The 25,162-nt window shown below is 36.9% G+C and overlaps 1 long non-coding RNA gene across 1 annotated transcript in view; it reads left to right on the top strand.

Annotated features, from left to right (window-relative positions):
- LOC118651541 overlaps nt 1-25,162 on the top strand; it is an 81,050-nt gene that overhangs the window by 2,236 nt on the left and 53,652 nt on the right. The window contains exon 2 of the long non-coding RNA XR_004966293.1: nt 5,349-5,473. This is a non-coding gene — a long non-coding RNA (uncharacterized LOC118651541). The remainder of the gene's footprint in view (nt 1-5,348; nt 5,474-25,162) is intronic.

Raw genomic sequence — 25,162 nt, forward strand, 5'->3', positions numbered from 1 at the left:
GGACAGCCACTGAAAACCTAGCCCTGATCCATAAAACTCATTTCCATTTATCCCCAGATGGGATACAGCCCCATTGCCATACATTCTAAATGTCCACTTGAAGCATTTTTAAATGATGATGAAAAAAAGTGCCAGGGTGGGGTTTTTCTTAAGCATGTTGTATGTGGGCCGTTAGCAACAGACCAAGGGAAATGCCACATTCTGTTCAAGTTACTTTTTTCTGTTCTGTTTTTAAATCTCTGTGCTCTTGTTGTCCATATGTATCTGGTTGTATGCATTTTAAGAGTTGAGGAGCTGGGGTTCACTAGTTTGTTGTTGCTGCTTTTCTTCACAGAATCAGGAAATACAGTACAGGCAGGCATGAAGAGCTGTGTGACTCTTAGCAGGTTACCAGACTTCTCTGAGCTCAGGGTATGAGTCTGGCAGTTCAGGATTATTGATCTAAAGTCCATGGGTTCAGTTTATTTGGATTATTAGAGGAATCTGGGATCACCCCCAGAAGTCTGAGAACCACAGTTTAAATGAAGAACTTACCCACTAAGCAATATTTAAGACCTTTCTCTAAAGTGCTTTTAATCAAGAAAAGATTCAAAGGCCTTTTCTGGTCTCCCTTGTTTTTATCAATGAGCTTATGTGTTTTTGAAATTACTAAAATGCAGTTCTCAAATGTTCCTGAATTAAAGGCTATATTTCCCAATTAGTAAAGTCTCTACTGATTGTGATTACATTATTGGATGGGTTACCTTTGAGATCCAAGTAGAGTGGACACAAGCTTATTAACACGAAGTGGACACAACGCATTAAAACATAGATTCCCCTAACGTGCATCTTTATCCAGTGAACTCAATAGCAAAGCCAAGTGCATAAAAAAATTTTTTTCTCTCAATTTGATGTTACAAAAGGATCCCAGTGAGTTTTCTTTTTCTTTTTTCTTTGTTTTTTGTTTTGTTTTGTTTTGTTTTGTTTTGTTTTTTCTGAAACTATATAGCACCCTTTCCTTGAGAAGCAAGCACTTTGGTAAAATAATATTTTCTAGAGAATGCCCATTCTACACTCTAAAAAAAAAAAAATCAGATTGTGTACCTAACAAAAATATTAAAGCAATGATTCACTACTGCTCCTATGAAGAAGTTGTCTTCAGTGTTGTGGATCACTAAATTTGAGATAGTTTTGACTTTGCCAACACTAGAGCCATGTAGTGGAATAAGACTTTCCAAAGAGCCTGATGCTTCTCTCAGAAACACATTTATTGTTGGGAGAATTTTATGATTATTTTCTTAAGCTAATCAATGTCTTCAAAGCCATTTTATAGTCATATTTGATTTAGGGGTTTGTAAACGTTAAAACAGTTTGAGTGCTTAATATACATGATGCCAAACGGAAGTGATTTAAATTAAATCTACACTTTGGCCCTATAAATAATCAAAAGGAACTAGCTACCTTCAGTGAATGAACTGGCTTCAGAGTCTTTACTCTTTGATTGCTCACACTTGGACTGCTTTTTTTTTCTTTTCACACTGGTTTGTGTGTAGAGGCACACGTAAGTGTCCTTGTATACTCAGCCCCTTCAAGTGCAATTAGTGCTCCGTATCAGAGGCATGTTGGCTCAGGAGAAAGAACTAAGTCCCATCTGCCCTCACTCCCCTGCATTATCCTAACTAGTTACTTAGATCCCGTTTCTTGGTCTGTTGATGTAGAAACTGTATGATAGGAGTTCGATGAGGTATCCTCAGAAAACTCTTCCAGTCCTCAAACTTTTTGAAAGAAATTCCAAGGCTTATACACTAGTCTCATTATGCTCTCAGGGGACTTTTAATTAATCTTCTTCATTGAGAAGCAAACAAAGTAATTAAAAACTAAGTTTTATGTGTGAAGAGAATTTATAAAAATATGCTGTACTGGAAAAAGCACATGGGGGGAACCAACCCCTGCGACTGTGGCGGTGAGGATAGGACTGATATCTTTTAGGAGAGGATATGTCCCTGAAGACCTCACACCATTGGAGACCAATGCTGATGAGAATGGCTGAATGAATGGCGGAGTCTCTGTTTACCAGCGAAGGTGGTGCCGCCATGTGGCAATAATAAAACAGCAGTTTGAAATTTAAGATTGTGATCATTTGATGTAACTAACTTCAGTGAATGAGCTGGCTTCCGAGTCTTTCCTCTTTGGTTGCTCACACTTGCACTGCTTTTTTTTCTTTGAGGGAACTCATATTATTGCAGACTTATGTTTGTATATTGCATAATTTCAAAATATCATGCCATTTGACCACAGAATCTGTCAACATTGTTGATGAGCTTTAGATGAGAAATACCCTTCTAGATAGAACATGCCTCAAGACCTTAATGATGGAAAGAGGAAAGAGAACTGTTTAAAATTAGCCATCATTAAGACAGTGCAACTTCATGATGTCTGTGGTTTGCCAACTACAATTAACACCTTGATTTAACTATTGTCTGACTTTTGTGTATTTAAAAAGATGAATCTGAATGGAATTATATCTAAATTTGATCATATTTTTTCTCACATAAAAATAGGTGAACAGTAAAAGGAAAACACTTTCTAATCTATTAAAAACTACATCTTACTAACCCTAGGAAAGTCTCCTCATTAATCTTACACCAAAACAGAACCAGTCTTACAGCGTAAAAAGAGTATTTTATGGCACATATAAGGAGAAGGATAACCAAATATCCACAGTGTACTCCCAATTCTACCATTGGTTATATCCAGAGAGGAGAGAATTAGGATCTCAGGAAAACTGTATTATTGTTTGGGGGTTCTAACACTAGATTAGAACTCTTCAGTGTTCACTGTGGGCACTTTGGTTTTTGATCTCAGTAAGAAAGTTCCATAAAAAGGCAAAGAATGTATCATAGAAACGTTTGCAATTTATGTATGAAACTTGCAAACATGATATACGCGAAATTCTACAAGCAGAAAAGAAATTGGGTAACTTTCCGGAGGTGTTTCTGTTGAACTAGTCCATTTGAACAGCGTTCAAGAAATACTACTAACTATACCAATATTGTTTTTACCATGAATTTAAATTGTTCAAATCTATGTTTCTAAATAAATATGGCAAAAAGAATTAATAATAATAATGGCAAAGATTTTTCAAGGGGTTACCTTGCATCAGGTATTTGTCTAGGCTGTGTAAGTTATATTGGTTTAATCATGAAAATAACCTCATGAGGTCAATGCTGTTATTTCATTTGACAAATGTGGAAACTGAGGCTCAGAAAAATTAAATGATTTGGCCAGTCATTTAATTTGTAGGTAGCAGAACTGGAATTCCAACCTAGAATTACTTCTTTACCTGTACATTTAATCATTATTCCATATTACTTCCTGAAAGGTAAGCTACATGTCAACTCTCTGTTGCATAATTGATATTTGCTGCATAATTTATGAAGTCAGTGCTAGGCAGAGTGCTAGAGCTATAGCATTGAACCCAACAGCTGTGGTCTCCACCCTCATTGTGCCTGGCACATGATGAGTGTGATGTGGGTATTTGTTAAATGAAATGAATAGAGAAAATGTAATATGATCCTAAGCAGAAAAAAATAGTTATAATTTTATAAAGTACTGACAGAAATTAAAAAGGAAAGTGCTATACATCCTGGATTGAGAACTAAGTAGTTGAAAGAGTTTACTAAAGCTTATATTCATTCGGTGGAACAAACGGTTTATATGCCTTAGAAATCTTACCTCTTGAATGCATTAAAAAATTATATCCTTGACCCAGGCTTACTTGACAACTCAAATTTACATGAAATGAAAGTGGCGACACCTCTTTCAAACCATGAAAAGTATCCACTACAAAGACACACACTCACATGTATATAAATGTATAGTCATATAAAGATATAAAATTATTCACTCTTCTTCCATTTAATAATAAAACACATTGTTTATCTTATAAAACCTACAGAGAGACAGATATATAGATATTTATCACTAAATATTTATCACTATTTAAATGAGGTAATTACAATATTTTCTTAAATTTGAGTAGCAAATGATCATTGTAAATGGGTTGATGAAGATATTTGGAGAGATATGGTAAAGTTTTTCTCTTTTAGATATTAAAATATCAATAATCTTGAGGTTATATACCTGAATGTGATTATTTGAGAGCTGATTTTGATCTAGAGTGGGATTTTTGTATTTTACATATTATACAGGTTTTCTGAGTCAGTATTCTAGTCAAAAATACAATCATTTCAGAATGAGAAACAACACATTTTGTTAGAAAATATTTTGAAACCTATATATATATAGTACACAATAATAGTAAAACTAAAAATTGCATTGGTTTTCAACTCATTGAATTCCTACTTCTAAACTAAGAAAATAGATGAATTATAATATTTCCTTTAAAGTTATAGGACTGTTTATGCATAACACACCTCTTAATTGTAAACTGAAGAATAGACTCTTAATGGTCTATACCTTCTTGCTCATAATCAGAAATGTCTGCTAGAGAAGACCTAGTTCCTTCTACCACTGGGAGCTATTACTAAGGATCATTTGTGACTCTTTACTTTCAGGATTTTATGCCAACGCTATGCCAAAATCATACCATTTCTTCTTTCTCTGTGTGTAATTTTCTGAGAACATTTCCCCATTCACATCCAGGAAGTACTCTCTGAGTATCCTGAAAAGTAGGTGAAATAGGTATTTGGAAATATGTATAGAAATTATTGGAATTCAAACAGTCTTTGGCTAAAACGCCTTTTTATTGGTGGTTTAAAAGTTATTTATTTGTCGTTATAAATATTAAAAGTTTATATGTATCATTATACTACAAATATGATGTTAAATGGGTTTTTTTTTACACTTATATTAAAAGCATTAAGTTCTTGGCACTCTACAAAACATAAAAAAGAAGTGGTCATAATCTATAACATATAATGATTAGGAATCTGTGTCTGGAAAGAAAAATTTTCCCACAAAAGAACTATTACACAGAAATATTCAAACTACTAACTTTTGAAAATAACCAGCTATTTGATTGAATGAAACTTTTTTACATTAAAAAAGCAAGGAACCTGCATATAAATGTCTTGAGTTATTAGCATGTTAAGATTTGGATGGTCATGTCATGAAATAGGGTTAATTCTCATAATAGAATTTATTTGGTATAAAAGTTGCCTGTGATCTTCGCTTTTGTCACTTTTCTCTTTAGTGCCACCTTGTGGGTAGCCAGTAACAATAAATATAGTATAAGGTTTTGAGGTTTGGGCTTTTTTTTTGTTTTCTTTTCCTCTGCTGCATTAAAACTAGTCTTAGAAAATAGTCTGGTAAAACTCATATGTGAAGCAATTTCTTTGTTTTCTCAGGGAAGCAACCACTTCACTAAAAGATATTTGCCATAATTCTGCAATTGGACATTCCGGACACCAGAACAGTTTCTCAGAGATTGGAAATATTGGAGTCTACACAAAAATCGATGTTCATTTACAGGGTAATCACCAAACTTGTCTTGGATAACATAAGTGACAAGCTCTGACTTATTATTTTTCCATAAGAAAAATGTTTTCTTAAGTCAGTATCATTTCGACAACAGTGTCCCATGAGAATTGATTGTAGGTGATTTGAAACGCTGCTTAATCCTATTTTAGAAAACACTTTTGTATCTGATTTAGTCTTATGTGCAGCTTCCTTCTCAGATCAGATTGAATTTACATTGAGTTACCTTAGTTTATTTTAATTATGCTGCAGTTATAAAGGAATGAGGAAAACTCAGTACAGTATGTTGAAACATCTCTTATTGAAGACACATGGGAAATGTGTATACATTCCCTAATATTCTCCATATATTAGAGATGCTATAATAATCTTTTAAATAGCCAAACAAAAAAAAAGAATAGTTTCTCCTCTTAGAAACACCTAAGTATGTTAGAATTTATTGCTAAGCATTTTTGTGGTATAATGGAGAAGTAAATCTTGAAATGCCTTTATGGAGTTATTTCAGAGCAAGTATAATCTGGTCTTTTTAAGAGTGTATGTAAATGTCCATATCTGAACTCCTTCTGCCCTTTTAGGAGTTGGAGGTTGTACCATGTGTTATGCAAAAAGTAATTTTCCCTGGATGTGCAATAAGGCCTCAGATTTAACCTATAACCTGAATGTCATCAGCTATCAGTTATCTATGCTGGAAGCACACAAACAACAAAAAGCATTCTGAGTATTCTTTCTTATAGGCTTGCAAAAATCTTACTGTAGAACCAAAGCAGCCAAATACTAAAAGCAAGGCTGTAAAAACATTAGAATTTAACTCTCTAATCATTTTTAACGTGCGCAAGTCTTATGCTTTTTCTCCGAAAATAGTATATTGTGCTTTCCAATTCAAAAAATGAGTTTTAGCTGTTAATTTTGAACCCTTTGAGATTTTAATTTTTCCATGACATTCTGACACATACATGTTTTCCTATGGATTTGGTACCAGAGCAAATTAAAAGGTGCCTTAGGAAGTCCTCCACTTAACCTTTGCCTGGTTAACCTTAGTATCCTTGTTGTTAGAATTTAACCACCCGCCCCTCCCTCCAAAAAAAAAATTAGGGAAAGGACTTTCTTATCTGGGATAATGAAACATTATGACGACTTTTCTGATCATGCTTCAACTTCAGCTTTACTAATAAAGGTGTGTTTTCCTTCGGTTTAAGCTGAATAGAGCTTAATAAATAAGCTGCTGTGTATTGCCATCCAAAAGATTTCTGGGACATGCTGTGCTGTTGCTGGCAGTGTAGGGGTTTTACTGTATTAGAGTAAGTGGTACCTTCCCCACCACACAGCCTAACTCCAGGTATTTTGCTTCTCCTCATTTTGATTATATTCATGTTAAATATATGGGGTTTCTAAAGTTTGAAAGCAGCAAAATACGTTTTATATCTACTCTGTTACAAATAAAGCAGATCCTAATTAAGTGGGTCACATTATATACCAACAACCTTTCACTTTAATGTCAAAAGGCTTTTATGATCTCTGTTCAGTGCCTATTAAAGTGAGACTGAGCAAAATATTTTCTTGATATTTCTGAGAATTTCAGTTTTAGTTTCAAAGGATCATTTATTCCTTTAATCTTCCAATATGGAAAAGTAATGAGTATTGACTCGTTCTTTAGAGGCGCTAACATTCAACTAGGTAAACTTAGTAAGTGATAGCAATTAATGTTCTCTTTTGTCTTCTAGACAGAAAATCAAAGCTATTTAAAGTAAGGATGTGTTTAAAATCAATGTATGTCCACAAGTTAACATTAATGTTTACAGATACTTTCTGTGACCATTATGTCTTATTTGGGTATGTTTGTGTCTTTATTTTCTATACTTATATATAAAGATATAGAGATAGATATAAATAGATGAGAGAGGTGTATACAGGGTGGGGCAAAAGTAAGGTTATATTTGTGAGTACCCAAAACACAGAGTTTATTCTAGCATTATTATTTATTAATTATTGTATTATTTTCCATACACACACTTTATGTTCCTGTAAGGCCTGAATAAAAGTGTTTTATTTATTGCTAGGCTAGCCTGCTGGGTCATAAAGTACACACTTAGTTCTCTGTGCCACTCCTCCATATTCAGTGCTTGCCACAATAGTCTAATTAAATTGCCGATGTGATAATCATTCCAATATATCATTCTAAAACCATGATCATAGAATGATTTCTTTGTTTCTATGAGACTTACCTGTAGTAATTCTCTGTTTAATGTTCAGAGTTCTATAGAGGTTTTCCTTTAAATGTTCAGAGCAGGAGCTATACCTTCTAGAATGTGCAAATAATCAAGTCTTAGCCACATTATCCTATCTAATAAAGAGGGAATATGCTAATTGACCTTCATGCCATCGCAAAGATGACAGTGCCCACAGCCAATAAGGAGGGAATATGCTAATTGGATGCCCCGCCCTCAAAGATGGCGGCACCTACAGCCACAAGATGGTAGCGCCCAGTCCCCTCATCCCCAAGGCGGCCCGGCTGCTCCACGTGCCTGCCTCTGGAGTCCCCCAGTCAACCTCAGCCCCCAAGCTGCCCAGGGCTGGCCCAAGGCATAAGCAAGCCTTGGATGCCAGCTGCCTAGGGCTGGTTACCGAGGCTCAGGTAACCAGGGCCTGCCAAGGTTTGTGCTGCCGGCGGTGGCAGCAGCAGAGGTGTGATGGGGGCATTGCCTTTCCGTGATTGCCAAGTCACCTCCTGCTCCTGAGGGCTCCTGGACTGTGAGAGGGGGCAGGCTGGGATGAGGGCACCCACCCCCCCCCCCCCCCGTGCATGAATTTTCATGCACTGGGCCTCTAGTAAAATATAATCCACATTATGAATGAACAGAATGAGCCCTCAGATCTGATTGCCTAAGGCTCAAAATACTAATACTCCTGACACACCTTGCACGTATTAGCTACCTGGAACTGCATTGAATTAAGAGAATCCATTGTGACCTTGACCTCGGCCTCACTTCCCCAGCCTTCCTGCTCCTGCCCGCCTGCAAGGGGAGCTCTGCTCTGCAGACTGGGGGCTGCCTCTGAGCTTCACCTCCTGCTGTTTCCGCAAAGCCAACAGGATGGGGCCCAAGGAATTTTATCTTCTAGCGTTCCTTTGTGAACTGACTTAATTAAATTTTTCCCAAAGTGCAATATCCTCCAGTTCTTTCTCAGGAGGACAAATTGACGAGACACAGAAACAGGTCTAAATGAAGTGAATTTTTTTTAATGAATTCAAATAACATCATGAAAAAGCACTTTGAATTTTTCAATTCCCAGGCAATTGGTTCTACAAAGAAAACCTTTCTAAATGATCCACATGCTTTCATTTATTAGTCTAGAGTTCTTGCTCAAGGAATTATTTGCAATGGTAATATATAGAACATCATGGTGATTTACTTGCTTTTCTAATATCTTTGCCCACAGACTCTTTAGAACTGAAAAGTAAAGTGACTATCAGAGAAAGCTCAGTAATAAAAAATAAAGTATCTAAAAGCAAAGGGGAAAGAGCTGAATCCCATTTTCAAAAATCAAATTTTGCAAAAAGGAAGTGTCACAGACATCTTGCTTATCTGTTAATAACCACTTAAGAAAAATCTGTAATTTCTTCCCAATCATCAAATTAGGTTTCTGCCAATCTCATAATCTCCTGGAGGGAAGTGTGTTATGAAATCAGCAATCTCCTGGAGAGAAGTGTCTTTGAGAAGTCCAGACAACTTTAAACAAAACTGAGTAGCCTTCATTTACCCCATAGCCATTCAGGAAATAATATAGATGATGAAACAGTAAACAAAATAGTAAGTGAACAGTGCTTTAACTAAAAGATAATTTTTCACATGCTTTAAAATTTAGTCCAGTACCATCAAGATTAAGAAAAATACAGCCACTAGGCACTGTGGTTTTTGTCTCAGAAAATCATTATCTACTTCCTTGGTACTTATATAACAACTCAAGAATAGGAAAAAATATCCTAGGTAGGTCTAAAATTCTTTTTAAGTTGTGCCTTTCAAATATATAAAATATTGTGTGGTGATGATGATGATGATGATGGTGATAAAAACAAAGCAACTAAGCAGCACTATTTGTGGCATTATGAAAACCATTGCCAATATCTTCATTCCCCTTGAGATCTCTAAAGTCAGGAGTATTGCAGCCTGGACTGCATACCATATTTATCAGTCATTTCCCATCATGCAGTGTTCACGCATAGCTGGTATGAGGCCATTGTTTGATTTCATACAGTAGTCCTCTCAATAAGCCATACCTCTGTGCTGATGAGGATCCTGAATCTCTTTTCTCCTGGCCCAGGATCTGCCCCACCAAAGGACTATAGCCGTCCTTAGATATTCTGGCACCACAAGGAGGGGCCTGCAATGCACTCCCCAACTTACATCGAACTCTTTTTGTCACGGCCACTAATGTAAGGATTGTATCTCAAGGCTTCTTTTCTAAAACGTGTCCCAAGATTATTCATCCTTGTTATTTATTTACTAGGGGCCCAGTGCACAAACTTCATGCACATTAAAAGGGAATTAAATAGATCCACTCCAGGACTGCTCAAGCCTTGCCGCGGCAGCTAGGGCATGGCCCCCTTTCTGTGTCTGCTCCAGGCAAGCCCCCCCCCACCCCCCTCCTGTGTCCCTGCCCAAGTCCCCGCTCCTGTCCCCACCCACCAGCTCCTGTGCATGCACAGCCTGTTGACCAGTCGTGATTGGGACACTGTTAGGACCAATTAGCATATTACCTCTTTATATATATAGATGTATTCATTCATTTATTGAGCAAATATTTATTAAGAAACAACTGTGTGCAAGATACTATTCTTGGTATAGTGAACAAATGGGTTAAATTCCCGCCCTCATGGAGCTTCCATCCTAGTGGGGATACAGGCAATAAAAACTTTTAAGTAAAATGGGGCTAAAAGAAGGGATATAGAGTGTAACTGACAAATTACAATCTGTTGTGAGTCCTAAAGTAATTCTTCTGGTGAATTTGATGAGAATTCACTGAAAGATTTTTAAAAAGAGAGAGAACAGTTCTGAGGTTATTAAAATAATCTATGTCAGAGATGATTGTGTCTTGAACCAGGTAGGTAGCAGCAGAGCCAGTGAGAAGTGACTTGGTTTTACTAAAGAACTGTACCTGGTGTGTGTGTGTGTGAGACCTCATGGTTGATACCAGGATTTTCATCTGAGCAACTACAAGAAGGGAGTTGACATTTTAGAAGGCAAAGACTTACGGGAGAAGATGAAGGTTTTGTGTCTATACTGCTGATAGTTGAGGACATGTGGTCGAAGATTGAATTTTATTTGGCAATGTAGAGGCCATTAGGGACCCTCACATGAACAGGCTTCAGTAGACAGTTGGAGACAAAGCATAATTGGAGAAGTTTCAAGAGTGAATAGGTGATAAGTGGATCAGTTGGCGGTTAAGTAGGTACATGTGGTAGTGGGTGCTTGTGAACACTCTCTCCCAATTGTGTCTATTTTCTCAGCTGGGTAGGTAAGAAGGTGTTAAAGGTTTGAGGAAAAGGTAAAATATATTCTATAGTAGTCTAAGAAGATGAGTAAATAGAAAATGAAAATGTTAGGTTTTATGATTATTGGCCCTAGGTGTTTACACTTTATTAGTGGACACAAATTTAAGGTTTTCTGGAGCTGCTCTATGCCATGTGGGTGCAGGCCTGGAGTAGTTGGATTTTGATTTAATAGAATTAAGAGCCAGCCAACTGCATCAGAGAGAAAGCTGGGCAAGGGAGATAAATGTTACTGGCAAAGGAGCAATTGTAAAAATGAACCATGAATCAAAACTAAGTAAGGAGGGGGAAAAAAAACTGAGTAAGGAGGAAAATGAGGGTTAAAGGCAGTGAAAATGGGGTACAATGATTAGATTATAGGTCCCTGTAAAGTTGATGAAATATTACTACTTACTAGTTTTTTAAATGAAGATACTAAATTTAAGGCACAGAAACCTCAGTTAATAGTGGCTCTTGAATCTCTTTGCTCCAGAACTCAAATATACACGTATCCTTCTCTATACTGTCATTTGTTATACTTAATGCCACTGACACCCACTAAACTTTTATGTGTAGTAAGGAATTTCTGTTCTATTACGAATCCATTTTTTAAACTTTATTTTCTTCCTATACTCTTGTTAATTTTTCCCAGTCATGACTACACCTGCTTTCCACTAAGATTCCATTTTCATAGCAAATTTTATCATTATAAGAACTCAAGTTACAGGATGAGGGGGAAAAATAGGCAGGCAAAATATAATGATTGCATGAATTGATGCAGAAGAAAACACTTGACAAAATCCAATACTCATTTATAATTTTAAAACTCTCAGCAAGTTAGGAATAACCAAAAGCAACCTCATCTTAATAAAGAGCATATAAAAAACACCCATAACTGTTATTCTTTTTTAAATAATTTTAAAAATCACACATTTGTGATTCTTTAACTGTCCAAATATTCAAATATTTTAATTTTTAAATATTCAAATATTTAATATTCAAATAAGGGAACATTGTTACCAACCTCACAGAAATAAAGAGAATTAACAAATATAACAAATTTATACCTGTAGAATAAATAAATTGGATTAAATGGGCAAATTCCTAAAAAAAGACACAAATTACTGACTCAAGAAGATATAGAAAATATAAGTAGGTTTTTAACAAATAAAGAGAATTTGACTTAAAAACTTTTATGAAGAAAATCCTAAGAACAGATGGTCTCCCAAGAATTCTACAAAAATAAAACTCTTCGCACCTAAAAAGTGGTTTCAACAAAGTCACAGGCTAAAAGATCAACACAAAAATCAATGTTATTTCTATATAGTAACAATGAACATGTGAAAACCAAAATTAAAACACATTTATAATCACTCCAGAGAAAATGAAACGTTTGGGTATAAGCCTTACAATACATGCACACTATCTGTAGGCTGAAAATTTCAAATGCTGATAAAAGAAGTCAAAACAACCAAAATAATCAGAGAGAATTATCATGTTAATAGATTGGAAGGTTCAACATAGTAAAGATCAGTTCTCCCCAAATTGATCTATAGGCTTAATTTTATTAAGGAAATGTGAATTAAACCACAATTAGCTATCACTACATACCTATCAGAATAGCTAAAATAAAATAAAAAAATTGTGACAACAAATGCTGTTAAGGGTGTAGGGAAATTGGAATATATATATATATATATATATATCCACACATTGCTGGTGGGAATTTAAATATAAATTCCCACACATTGCTGGTGGGAATTTAAAATTGTGCTACACTGGAAACCAGTTTGGCAATTTAAAAAATTTAACATGCATTTACTGTACAACACAAAGTCCACTTCAGCATTTATCCAGAAAAATAGAAATTTGTTTATATAAAAACCTGTACATGAGTGTTCGTAACTGTGTTACTTATAGTTAACAAAAATTGGAAGCAATCCAAATGTCCTACAATGGGTGAATGGATAAACTGTGATACATCCATACCATGAAATATAACTCAGCAATAACATGAACAAACTATTGATATACACAACAACGTGGATGAATCTCAGGGAATTATGCTGAGTGAAAAAAATTAACCTCAAGATGTTGTATACTATATAATTCCATTTCTGCAACAGCCATAAAATGATAAAATTACATAAATGAATAATTTATTAATGGTTTCCAGGAGTTATGCACAGCAGTAAGGATGAATGGGAAGGAAGTGGATATGGTTATATAAGGGATCTTTATGGTGATGGAACTATTTTGTATTCTGACTAGTGGTAGTGACATAAATCTACACATGTAACAAAATTGCACAGAATTAAATATACATACGTGCACTGTCTCAAATGAGTGTGTTAAACTTGTGAAATTTGAATAAGGCCGATGGATGATATTTGATGTCAATTTTCCAGTCTGATATTATAGTATACTACTAGAGGCCCAGTACACGAAATTCTGCACTGGGGGGTAGGGGGAAGGGGGTTCCTCAGCCTGGCCTGCACCCTCTCGCAGTCCAGGAGCCCTCGGGGGATGTCCGACTGCCGCAGAGTCAGGAGAGGCTCCCGCAACCACCACTGCACTCACCAGCTGTGAACCCAGCTTCTGGCTGAGCGGCGCTCTCCCTGTGGGAGCGCACTGACCACCAGGGGGCAGCTTCTGTGTTGAGCATCTGCCACCTGGTGGTCAGTGTGTGTCATAGTTCCGCAGTTTGGTTGATTTGCATATTAGCCTTTTATTATATAGGACTAGTGGCCCAGTGCACAAATTCATGCACCTTGAAAGGAACTGTAGGCTGCAAGGCTGCAGTAGGCACATGGGTGGGTCTCGGCCCACCCTCCACACCTGGCCCCTCCTGCCACAGCCCCCAGTTCCTTGTCTACCAGCAGCCCCGCTCCCGCCACCGCCGCTCCCACACGCTGACAGCGCCGGCCCCACTCGCATCTGCTGACAGTGCAGAGCGATTGGGGCCAGCACCAACAGTGGGTACAAGCGGGACCCATGCTGGCAGCAGGTGTGAGTGCCAGTGGGACCATGGTGTACAGAAGCAAACAATTTTCAGTAACCACTAGAGGCTCACCCCACACGATGACAGCGACCGGTGCCCCACCTTGGTCTGGCACCCTCACTCATCTGCTCCACCATCCCGCCATAGCCGATGCCTGCCATGTTCCTCACTCTGCCGCCTGCTGCTGATGCCCACTAAGTTTCATGCACGCCCTCTGGTGGTCAGCACATGTCATAGCAACCAGTTGTTCAGTTGTTCTGCCGTTCAGTCTGTTTGCATATTAGGGTTTTATATGTACACTAGAGGCCCAGTGCATGAGATTATGCACTTGGTGGGGTCCCTCAGCCCAGCCTGTGCCCTCTCACAGTCTGGGACCCCTTGGGGGATGTCCGCCTGCCAGCTTAGGCCCGATCCCCCTACTAAGCTGGCAGTCAGACATCCCTCTCACCATCCGGGACCCCTCAGTCTTTATCACCCACCTGCAGAGAAGCAGGAGAGGCTCCCGCCACTGCCGCTGTGCTTACCAGTCAGAAGCTGGGCTCACTGCTCCTTAGCACTGCCTCAGAGGTGGAAGAGGCTCCCGCCACAGCCACTGAGCTAGCCAGCAGTGAGCCTGGCTTCTGGCTGAGCAGTGCTCCCTCTGTGGGAGCACACTGACCACCAGGGGCAGCTCCTGCATTGAGCATCTGCCCCCTGGTGGTCAGTGCGTTATAATGACCGGTAGTTCCGCCATTTGGTTGATTTGCATATTAGGCCTTTATTATATAGGATAGATAGTTATCCAAGATGTTAACACTGGGGGAAACTGTGTGATGGATATAGAGAATCTTTCTTTTTTTAAATAATTCTTTATTGTTGAAAGTATTACATATGTCCTCATTTTTCCCCCATTGACCCCCTCCAGGCCGCCCACTCTCCCACCCCAGGCCCTCACTGCCCCATTGTCTGTGGCCATGGGACCTGCATATACGTATATAAGGTTCTTGGTTGATTACTTCCCACCCACCCACCCTCCCCCAGTTTCTTTCTTTATTGTTTCTGTATAATTGCATGTGAGCCTCAATATTAAAAGTTAAATAAATAAATTACAATAACAGAGGAGGGGGTAGAGAAGGCTTTCCTGTGGAGAGCAGATAATTTGAGCAACATTGTTTATGCTTTAGAAAGGAGACATACACAGTAAGAATCAAACAATTCTACATCTGTAACTTTTGTTAAAAGTGACACACCATTTTGGGCAAGTGAAAGAAATAAAACAGCAGCATACATTTTCAGCTTTAACATTAATCTTTTAGACTATCCCTGGCCTTTTCTCTGGCCAAAATGAAAGAAATCTTCAAATCCACTGTGAAGCCTTTCTTAGGCGAGAAAAGTCTCTGATACCTTTTCAAAGCAGCTTAGTGCCAGGCATCTTTGAGTATCCTCTAAGAGTCTGTTTGCAATTTATTAGGAAATGTTCTTTAAATTTCCTTCTGACTATACCCAATGAATTCCCATTTTAGCCAGTTCCTCCCTACTCACTGACCTTTAGCATAACAGAGAGAGGTCTTTCAGCACCTGACGATCTGTAAAACCAAATTTAGATGAGACAAAGAATCCTCAAAGCTGGATTATCTGACCCCCACACTAGTTTAATTTCCTAGCATCTTCAGCTGCCTTCCAAAGAATTTAGCCAGGCCTGACATTTCTACATTCCAAACTGCCAACCTCTAATGATCTCTCCCGTCTCTAAACTGCTTTAACACATTACCTATACTAATGTGTTCATTTTAAACTGAGGCATATTTATATGCCAATGAAAAGCATTGATTTCAAGTATAAGCTTGATGCATGTTGAAAATGAGTTCACCCCTGTGGAAGCATCATAATCAAATTATGGGACATTTTCATCACCCCAAGAAGTGCTTTGGCCTCTTTTACCAGCTCTCGGCCCCCATTATTTGCTTTCCATCACTGTAGATTAGTTTTGTCTGTTCTAGGATTTTACCTAAATATGAGCATAAAGTGTGCCTGGCTTCTTTAACTCAGCATAATATAGAGTATCCCCCAAAAATGTACATACATACTTTGAATAATTATAAAGACAGTGTTTATTAAAATACATTTCATTTTCAAATCTGAGCTATCAGCTATATACATTTTGGGAGACACCCTGTATTTTTTTAATGCACATATCTTTATTTTAACATTTAAAAGAATCACATACTCATTCTAACAGCTTTACCAGGCATGGCCACCCAGTAAGTGACACACACACTCCCGAGGGGTCCTGGATTGTGAGAGGCTGCAGGCCAGGCCAAGGGACCCCACTAGTGCACGAATCTATGCACCAGGCTTCTAGTACTTTATAAGGCGCTGCTAGACTATTTTATATTGCCACCAAATGACATTGAGAGTTCCAGTTTTCCTACACTCTTGATAACATTGCTTAGTCTTTTTAAATGTTAGCCATTCTAGTGGGTGTGTGGTGGAATGTCATGTGGTTGTAAGTTGCATTTCCCTAATGACAAAAAATGTTGAAAATATTTTATGTCCTTATTAACCTTCATATATCTTCTTTTCTGAAGTGTCTGCTCAAACCAAAAAACAAAGAATTGCCATTAATAAATCAGAACATTTATATATATATATAGATATATATAGACATATATATGTTCCAAATATATAAATTGCCTAGTTTCTTAGCAAAGTATATTTCACATGTACCAAGGCAAAAGCATTAACTATAAGAATTTCCACCTTAATCATGCTCTTATCAAAAACTTCATCCCTGGTTCTCTTTTTACTCTTGAAATGCCCACAGCTCAATAGATCTTACATGGAGACGTGACCAAAGGAGATCCCAATTATAATTTCACCCCCGCTTATACTTAAGGGTTGGGGAAACTACATGAGTAGTAAATTCTAAATCTGTTTTTGCTCTCCATTTTCTTTCCTCATAGTCTAATGTATCTTTAGTGATTTATCCTCTGAAATAGATTGGCCTCAGGAGACATTAGAGAGGGTTTCATAATGACTTAGGAAAAGTGCCTTATAATCTTGATACATATTTTATGTAATAATGAGAAAACATATGAATAGGCATTTTACTCTGACTTAAAAATTTAATTCATATATATGTATGCGGGGACACACAAATAAACATGAATGAATGGGTGGATAGATGATGATGATAGATAGATAGATGATAGATAGATAGATAGATAGATGATAGATAGATAGATAGATAGATAGATATGGATGATATATAGATGGATACCAGTGGTCTATACATAATGAAAATGAGGTTCCAAAACACTATTCTAACATCTGTAATTCTGAGAAAGAGGCTGTTCAAATTGTCCTGGCCCATTCTTTATACAAAATATGACCTAATATTGTCTTATATAATTTAAATATCTTTTGAATGTTTTTGTGCTTGTAGGTTTTTAAATACAATCCCAAAATAGCTTCTGAGTATGCACCCCATGCTATGTTCTACTGCAGTGATCTTGAACTCTGGCTGCATATTAAAATAACCTCTAGGAAGCTTTAATAAAATACCAATGGTCAGGCCTACTCCAAACTAAATCAAATCAAAATCTCTGGGTCTGAGACTCAGAGCACCCAGATGATTTTCACATGCAGTCAGACGGAGAGCCATTGTTCCAGAGCAGGTTCTCAAAGTGTGATCCATGGACCTCTGGGGGTCCCTGAGACTCTTTCAGGGGGTCTACTTGGTCAAATGTCAAAACTTTCCCCAAATTCCTATGTAACTACTGAATAGAAGTTTAACATGCAATATATACATTTTTGTAAAATTGCATTGAATTGAATGAATCATGATTTTGATTTTCATTCAGCTTAACACAATGTTTCTACACCAGGATATTCTTTGTTAGAAAGTAAAAAAACTGACAATAAAGTGACAGATGTTCCTATACTTTCAATTTTACTCGAAGGTTTGTAATAAGAAAACAAATCATTATTTTCAAGTTCACTCTTCTCTGCTTCTTGAAGCAATTTTGTGAAAAAGTTTCAAAAGCACCCCTTTAACATAAAGAAGGAAATAACTTTTCTAACACTTAATAACAAAGTGTTGGAAACTAACTAAAAGCAGGAGGAATAGAAATGGAAGTTGAGGTGATTTCGCCTTTGGCCCTTCAGGGAGTGTCCTTGGTTGTGTTCTTGCCAGAAGCAATATCCAGCTATTTATGGTAAGCAAGTCAGCAGCTTGAGGTGAAAGCAAGCAGGCTTGAGGAAGACCTCTCTATACACTATATTTAAAAAGATAAAGACAAAAATAGACAGAGGAAATGATCCAAAAAAGAAAACTGGAAAATATGTTTTTTGGAGTCAGAGGGGACTCAAAAGCCATACCCAAATCGTACTGAGCGGATAAACATGGCCTCGGGGGAAGAACGGTAACTTAGCATCACTGGAATTCAAATTAAGTGTGTGCCACTTCTCAGTGTAGTAATGCACCAGAAGTCGAAGAAATGCAAATTAAAACATTCACAAGAAATCATTCTTGGCCTATTTGACTGGCAAAACATCATGAAATTTGATTATATGCATTTTTTCAAAGGTATAAGGAAATACATATTTCTTCAAATGTTATTTGAATATAAAATGGCACAGCTTTTGGAGGATAATACCCATTATAAGTTAACATGTACAGTCTTGACCAAGTAATTTCACTTATCAGAATCTAGCCTTGAGAAATAATCAAACATGAGCACAGACATCTTCACAAAAATGTTCTTTGCAACATTGTGGCTAAGAGACTAAACCTTGAAAACCTCTTGTATGCCGTCAATATGGACATAGTTAAATACAGCATGGTCCTTTGTATTTAAGAATAGTGAGGTGGCCTGGCCACAGTGGCTCAGTGATTGAGCAGCAACCTATGAACCAGGAGGTCAGGGTTCGATTCCCAATCAGGGCACATCCCCAGTGTGGCGTGTGCAGGAGGCAGCCAATCAATGATTCTCTCATTGTTGATGTTTTTATCTCTCTCCCTCCCCCTTTCTGAAGTAAATAAAAATATATATATTTTTTAAAAAAGAATAGTGAGGTGGATCAACATAATATATACTCCCCAGTTGAATAGAAATACCCCAAAAATATATGTGCATGTATATATGAGTTTGAATACATTTTTAAGTAATTTCCTACACTGGGGCATGTAATGTGGGAAAAGATATTGAATATAGATATATGGACATTTAGACGTATTTATGGATATGTAAATACAACCATATGGACATTTTGAAGACAAAGCAATATTCTGTTGCTGCTTGTAGGAGTCAGAGAAGGGAAAATTCCCACAGAAGAGATTTGGAAATTTTCAGAGAGACTATGAAATCTTGGATAGAAAACTTAAGAATTTGTATCCTTGTAGTCTTGTAGGACTGTCGGTAGTGGCATACTTTCATCTTTTTTTCTCTGAAGGTTGCAATTTGGGAAGATAAAGTAGTGTGTGGGAGTGAGTAGCTGGAGAGATACAGATATAGATAATTATAGTTATAAATACAGATAGATATAAAACCAAAAAACAAGATTTGGATTTGAAACTATGGGCATGATGAGTTAAGAATGTATTCATGTCACACAATTGGTGAGATATTGACCCAAAAACTATCTTGACTTTTTTAAGAGGAACTTATAGATTAGGATAAGTTGGGGGTAGGGAAGAAATGTCCAGATAAAATTTTTAAATTTACTCTAAAGCATTAATTTTTCCTGCACTATAGAAAATATTTTAAATTATTGATATCACTTTCATATTTTGGGGTTAACATCTGAAAGTTTTATTATATGTATAAATGGTTGCAAAGGATATAATTTATTTTTAAAAATATATTTTTATTGATTTCAGAGAGGAAAGGAGAGGGAGAAAGAGATGGAAACATCAATGATGAGAGAAAATTATAGATTGGCTGCCTTCTGCACACCCCCTACTGGGGATCGAGCCTGCAACCTGGGCACGTGCCCTGACCGGGAATCGAACCATTGCCTTCTGGTTCATAGGTCGATGCTCATCCTGGCCAGGCAGGATACAATTTCTTGTGTGTTTTAAAGAATATTTTTAATAGAATTGTTCCATCATGCTTAATGTGAGTCAAATGAATCTAAATAACATCATAATTTGAAGAATACATACACAAGCTGTCTTTTGTCAATCAGAAACCTTACATCATTCCTTTTTCTCTCTGAACTTACATTTTCATTCCCCAGTCCCCAAAAGAATTTGATTTAATGCAATATATTGTTATGCTTGAAAGTGTTTTATTGATCAACCTGTCATATTCTCGTCAATAAAATATGTATATAAATTAAATTTTTAATTTTCCAAAATTTTATAGCACCATTAAGTATGACAGCCTTTCTTCTGGATTGAATTATCATTAAAATAGCTTTTAGTTAGTAATCAATGAAAACATCAATATTTTAAATATTATTAGAATTAATAAACATAAAAGTAAAATTTTATTGAGAATTCATCTCATTGAAATTAGGGTATTCTTTATTTTTCAATTGTTTATCCACAGATGACTCTTTTATTTACAATGACTGAGTCAGTGGAAATTAATAGCTAAAAGAAGAGATATATTAGAGCACTATTAGGAACTGGACTTACAAATGGTGTTGCTAAATGAATCATTTACAATAGAATCTACAATGTATTTCTATTAAATTACCCAACTCTAATACCTCCAGGGTTATATGTGCCCCAGTTTGAAAATCACTGTTATAGAGTACATCAGGATAACATAAAATAATGGTGAAGTAAATTCCATGAAAAAGTTACTAAGAAAGGGATCAGTAACACCATAGTCTCAGATATCTATACAGTACCTATATCTATAATGTGCACACAATGGATAATAAATAAATCTAATAACATAGGGTGATAGCCTCATTCTGAACACTACAGCTTAGAAAATGACGTGAAATAACTCTAATGTATTCCAAATGACCAGCTATTTGAAGGCAGGCAGGGTAGGACTGTGTGTCATACCTATCCTATCCACCTGACTATGGTAGCATACTGAGAAGCAGTTAGAAAAATATCCTAGAAATCATGAATTGAAATAATATTATTATTAAAATAATCATAGATGACAAGGCCAGTTAGAGGAATTTGATTATGCTTTTTGGCACAATTGTAAATCTTGAAGAAGCCCCAATAAATCTCTTTCCCACTATTGCTTCTAATAATAACCCTTAAATTAGGAAGATGAGGCCAGTTATGCACAGGCAATGATGGCTTTAAGGAGGCTTGCATTACTTACAGCAAGGTTGAGCAAAGGAATACTAAAGCTCTCTGTGGGCAAACTCATTCCTACGTGAATTTGTCTTGCCAAGTCCTAACCTCCCAGGGAAAAAATGAGTAAATGGGGCAGAAAGAAGCTGATAGTTTAATAGTTTAACTACTTCAGCTCCCTATACAGGAAAGAAAGTCAGGGGGAAATAAGTATTCCCCATTAATATAGAATATAAAACTAGAAAAGAGTCAGCAGAAGATATTAATTAGGAAATTAACTACCCAGACGTTTTGCTAGGAGTCTATTTTCCTCTTAAGAAAATTGTCAGTGAGGTTCTTAATTGCACCTGCAAATAACTTCAACTCTTCGAAAGAAAATGAAATAGGAGAAACCACTCTAAAGCTATACTTTCTTTTTTTAATTAAAAATTTGAGTATAGAATAAAAACATATCAAATTCAGAAGATCATAAGGGTAAACTGTGAAAAGCAAATCTTGATGATCTTTAATGAGAGAAAAAAAATGATTAATTCATAGATATGGAGCATTTTCCACGTACCAGCCATAGACGCTGAAGATATACCAGTGAATGCAGTAGATAAAATTCCTGCCCTGATGAAGCTTCTGTTTGGAAGAAGGGTAGAAAATAAACAGTGTGTGAAAGTAATAAGTCCCATGGAGAAAAATAACAACTGATAAAGGCTACATGATGTGCTGGAGGTATGTGGTAAATTGTTACAGACTTCTGGGGCAAGACCCAAAGGAAGTACGACAGCAAGGCCTATGTATATCTGGCAGAAAGGCATCCAGGTAGATGGGACATTAAGTGCAAAGACCCTTCAGGAGCTCACTGAACAAGTGTGACATCAGCATGAAGGCCATGTGACCAGAGTGTAGTGAATGAGGGAGAGGGTAGCAGGTGATAAGGTAAAAGAGATACAGGGTCCAAATTTTAAGTTTCACCTTCAGTGAAAAGGTGCACTATTGAAGGATTGTGACTAGAGGAGTGACATAATCTTACTTCTCAAGAGGGTCATTCTGGTTTCTGTTTAAACTAGTGATAATTGCAATAATACAAGACAATATGAATTTAAGTGCAATGTCTTTGGATTCTGGATAGTACCTGCATGCAGAACCAACAGATGTGGGAGGTGGGAGAAAGAAGGATCAAGGATAAATCCAAAGTTTTGACCTGTTCAACTTGAAGGACTGAGTTGTCATTTACTGAGATGAGAAAGATTACAGGAAAAGCATATTGAAAGATTTTGAACATATTAAATATGAGATTAAGTTTCTAGGTGAAACTGTTGAATCAGTAGTTAGAGATATGAGTTTAGGAGTCAGTGCTATTTGATAGAAATATAATGTGAGTTAAACATGTAATTTTAAATTTTCCAGTAGCCATTTTAAAAAGTTAAAACAAACAAATGACATTGATTTCCGTAGCATATTTATTAAACAGTAGCTCCAAAACATTATCATTTCAACATTTAATAAACATAAAAATTATTAACATGATATTTTATGTCATTTTAAACTAAGTTTTCAAAATCTGGTGTACATTTTGCACTTTGTAGCGTATCTCTGCCCAGTAGCCACATATGACTGATGGCTAGGCTACCTTGTTGGACAGCGTATGTGTAAAAAGGAGAGATGACTGCAGAGGGAACCCTCTGAAGAATTCACATCAAAAACAAAACAAGTAAATAAACGAAAAACCTGGTACAAAATATAGAAAGAAGAGCACTGCACTTTAAGATACTTTGGGCAGCAAGTGACAGCCTCAAACTTCAAACCCCAAACAAGCTTAAAGAAAGGTATGTAGCCACCTTCAGAGGAAGTCCTGAAGGAGGGCAGACTCAATCATGTCATCAAAGACCCAGGTTCTTTTCATGTGTTTACACTGTCATCTCTGTGTTACCTTTATCCCAAGGCTGGTGGCAAAATGGCAGCAGTAGTCACAGATATGACATCTTTACATAACAGTATTCAGAAGTAAAGTAAAGGAAAGCACCTCTTCTGGTGTGTCTCTCTCTTAATTCGTGAGAAAACTTTGCTAAGACACCATCCCCCCCAATAGGATTCATTTTATAATCTCAGTCAAAATTGAGTTAAATGATATTCCTCAATCAGTCACTGTCAATAAGTGGATATGGGTAGCTCCAGTCTGGGTAAGATGAAGAAGGCTCTCTCCAGCTGGACTTCCCCACTGAATGCAATAGTAAAACCAGGACAATATGGTTGAAACAGATAATTGAGATTTAAATTTTGAGACAGATTTAGGAAGAAGATAGGGATTCAAATCATCCCTGAACCAACAGTGAGTTTAATCTTTTTTCCTCCAGTATCCCACAGCCCGGTTTCAAGTCAGGCCAAGAACCAGATGTACACATTGGTATGCATAGAAAGATCTCAAAAGGAAATGCTGTAATTCAGGATTAAGGAGGAAAACATCTACTGTTAGCAATAGCCATGGTAGCAGGAACCCACAGGCACCTAAAACTCAAAGAGGAACTTTCCTCTTGGACCGAGGTATTGCGATTCCAAGAAGGTGGCAAAAACCTCTATATTTTTCTTTCTCTCTCTCTCTCTCTCTCTCTCTCTCTCTCTCTCTCTCTCTCTCTCTCTCTCTCTCTCCCTCCCTCCCTCCCTCCCTCCCTCTCTCCCTCCCTCCTTCCCTCCATCTCTCCCCCCTCCTTCCCTTCCTCTTCTCACCCTTTCTCTCTTGTCTCTCTCCATCTGATAAAAATAGATGACCACAGAGAGAACTTTCTGCAAAGTTGGTACAAGCTTTAGTTTGGTCCTGCATTTGAATACAGTGGTGGGCTGGAGCTGCACATACGTGGACCTGATCCTAAACAGCATATCAAAGATTTTGATAACTGAACTGAGAAATAAAACCCTGGCCAGGTCCCAGACTAGCCACTAGATGTGGGACAAATTCGCATAGCTCAGCAAAGGTTTTGAAACAAAACTAGCATTGAAACCATGACTCATAGAAGGCTGAATAAAACTCGTGGCTTGAACCCAAGAAAGTCAATCGCCTGCTAAACAAAAATATCAGTAATGTTTATAACTTTAAACAAGACCCAGTGTCTCATAACAATATTCAAAATGCTTATGTTAAAATCCAAAATTACTCAGCATATGAAGAACCAGGAAAACTTTCACCCACATGGGAAAAGAAAATAAACAGATTCCAATCCTGAAATGACACAAATTTTGAAATTATCTGACAAAGATTTTAAAGGCAGTTACTACAAAAATGTTCAACAAGAATGTGTGAACAATGTTCAAATAAATGAAAAAATAGAATGTGTCAGCAAATAAATATGATGTAAGGAAGACCAAATGGAAACTTTAGAACTAAAAACTACAGTGATCAATATTTAAAATTCACTGGATGTTCTCAGTAGCTAAATGCAGATGACAGAAGCAAGGTTCAGTGACTGTAAAGATAGATTAATCAAAGTCATCCAGCCCAGCTGGCATGGCTCAGTGGTTGACCTGTGAACCAGGAGATCACAGTTCAGTTCCTGCTCAGGGTGCATGCCTGAGTTGTGGGCTTGATCGCCAGTAGGGGAAATGCAGGAGGCAGCTGATCAATGATTCTCTCTCATCATTGATGTTTGTATCTCTCTCTGCCTCTCCCTTCCTCTCTGAAATCAATCAAAACATATTTTAAAAATTTAAAAATGTAGAAATCATCCAATCTGAGTAGCAGAGCAAAAATATTGAAAACATAAACAGGGCCTTAAAGATCTGTGAGACAAGAGCAAAAGTTCTAACATTTATTTCATTAGAATCCCAGAAGGAGAAGAGAAAGAGTGTAGTACAAAATATAACATTTGAAAAAAGAGTGGCTGAAAACTTCCAAAATTTGGTAAAAGGTATACATTTACAGATTCAA

This window comes from Myotis myotis, unplaced genomic scaffold (assembly GCF_014108235.1).
Source record: "Myotis myotis isolate mMyoMyo1 unplaced genomic scaffold, mMyoMyo1.p scaffold_m19_p_3, whole genome shotgun sequence".
Lineage (NCBI taxonomy): Eukaryota > Metazoa > Chordata > Mammalia > Chiroptera > Vespertilionidae > Myotis > Myotis myotis.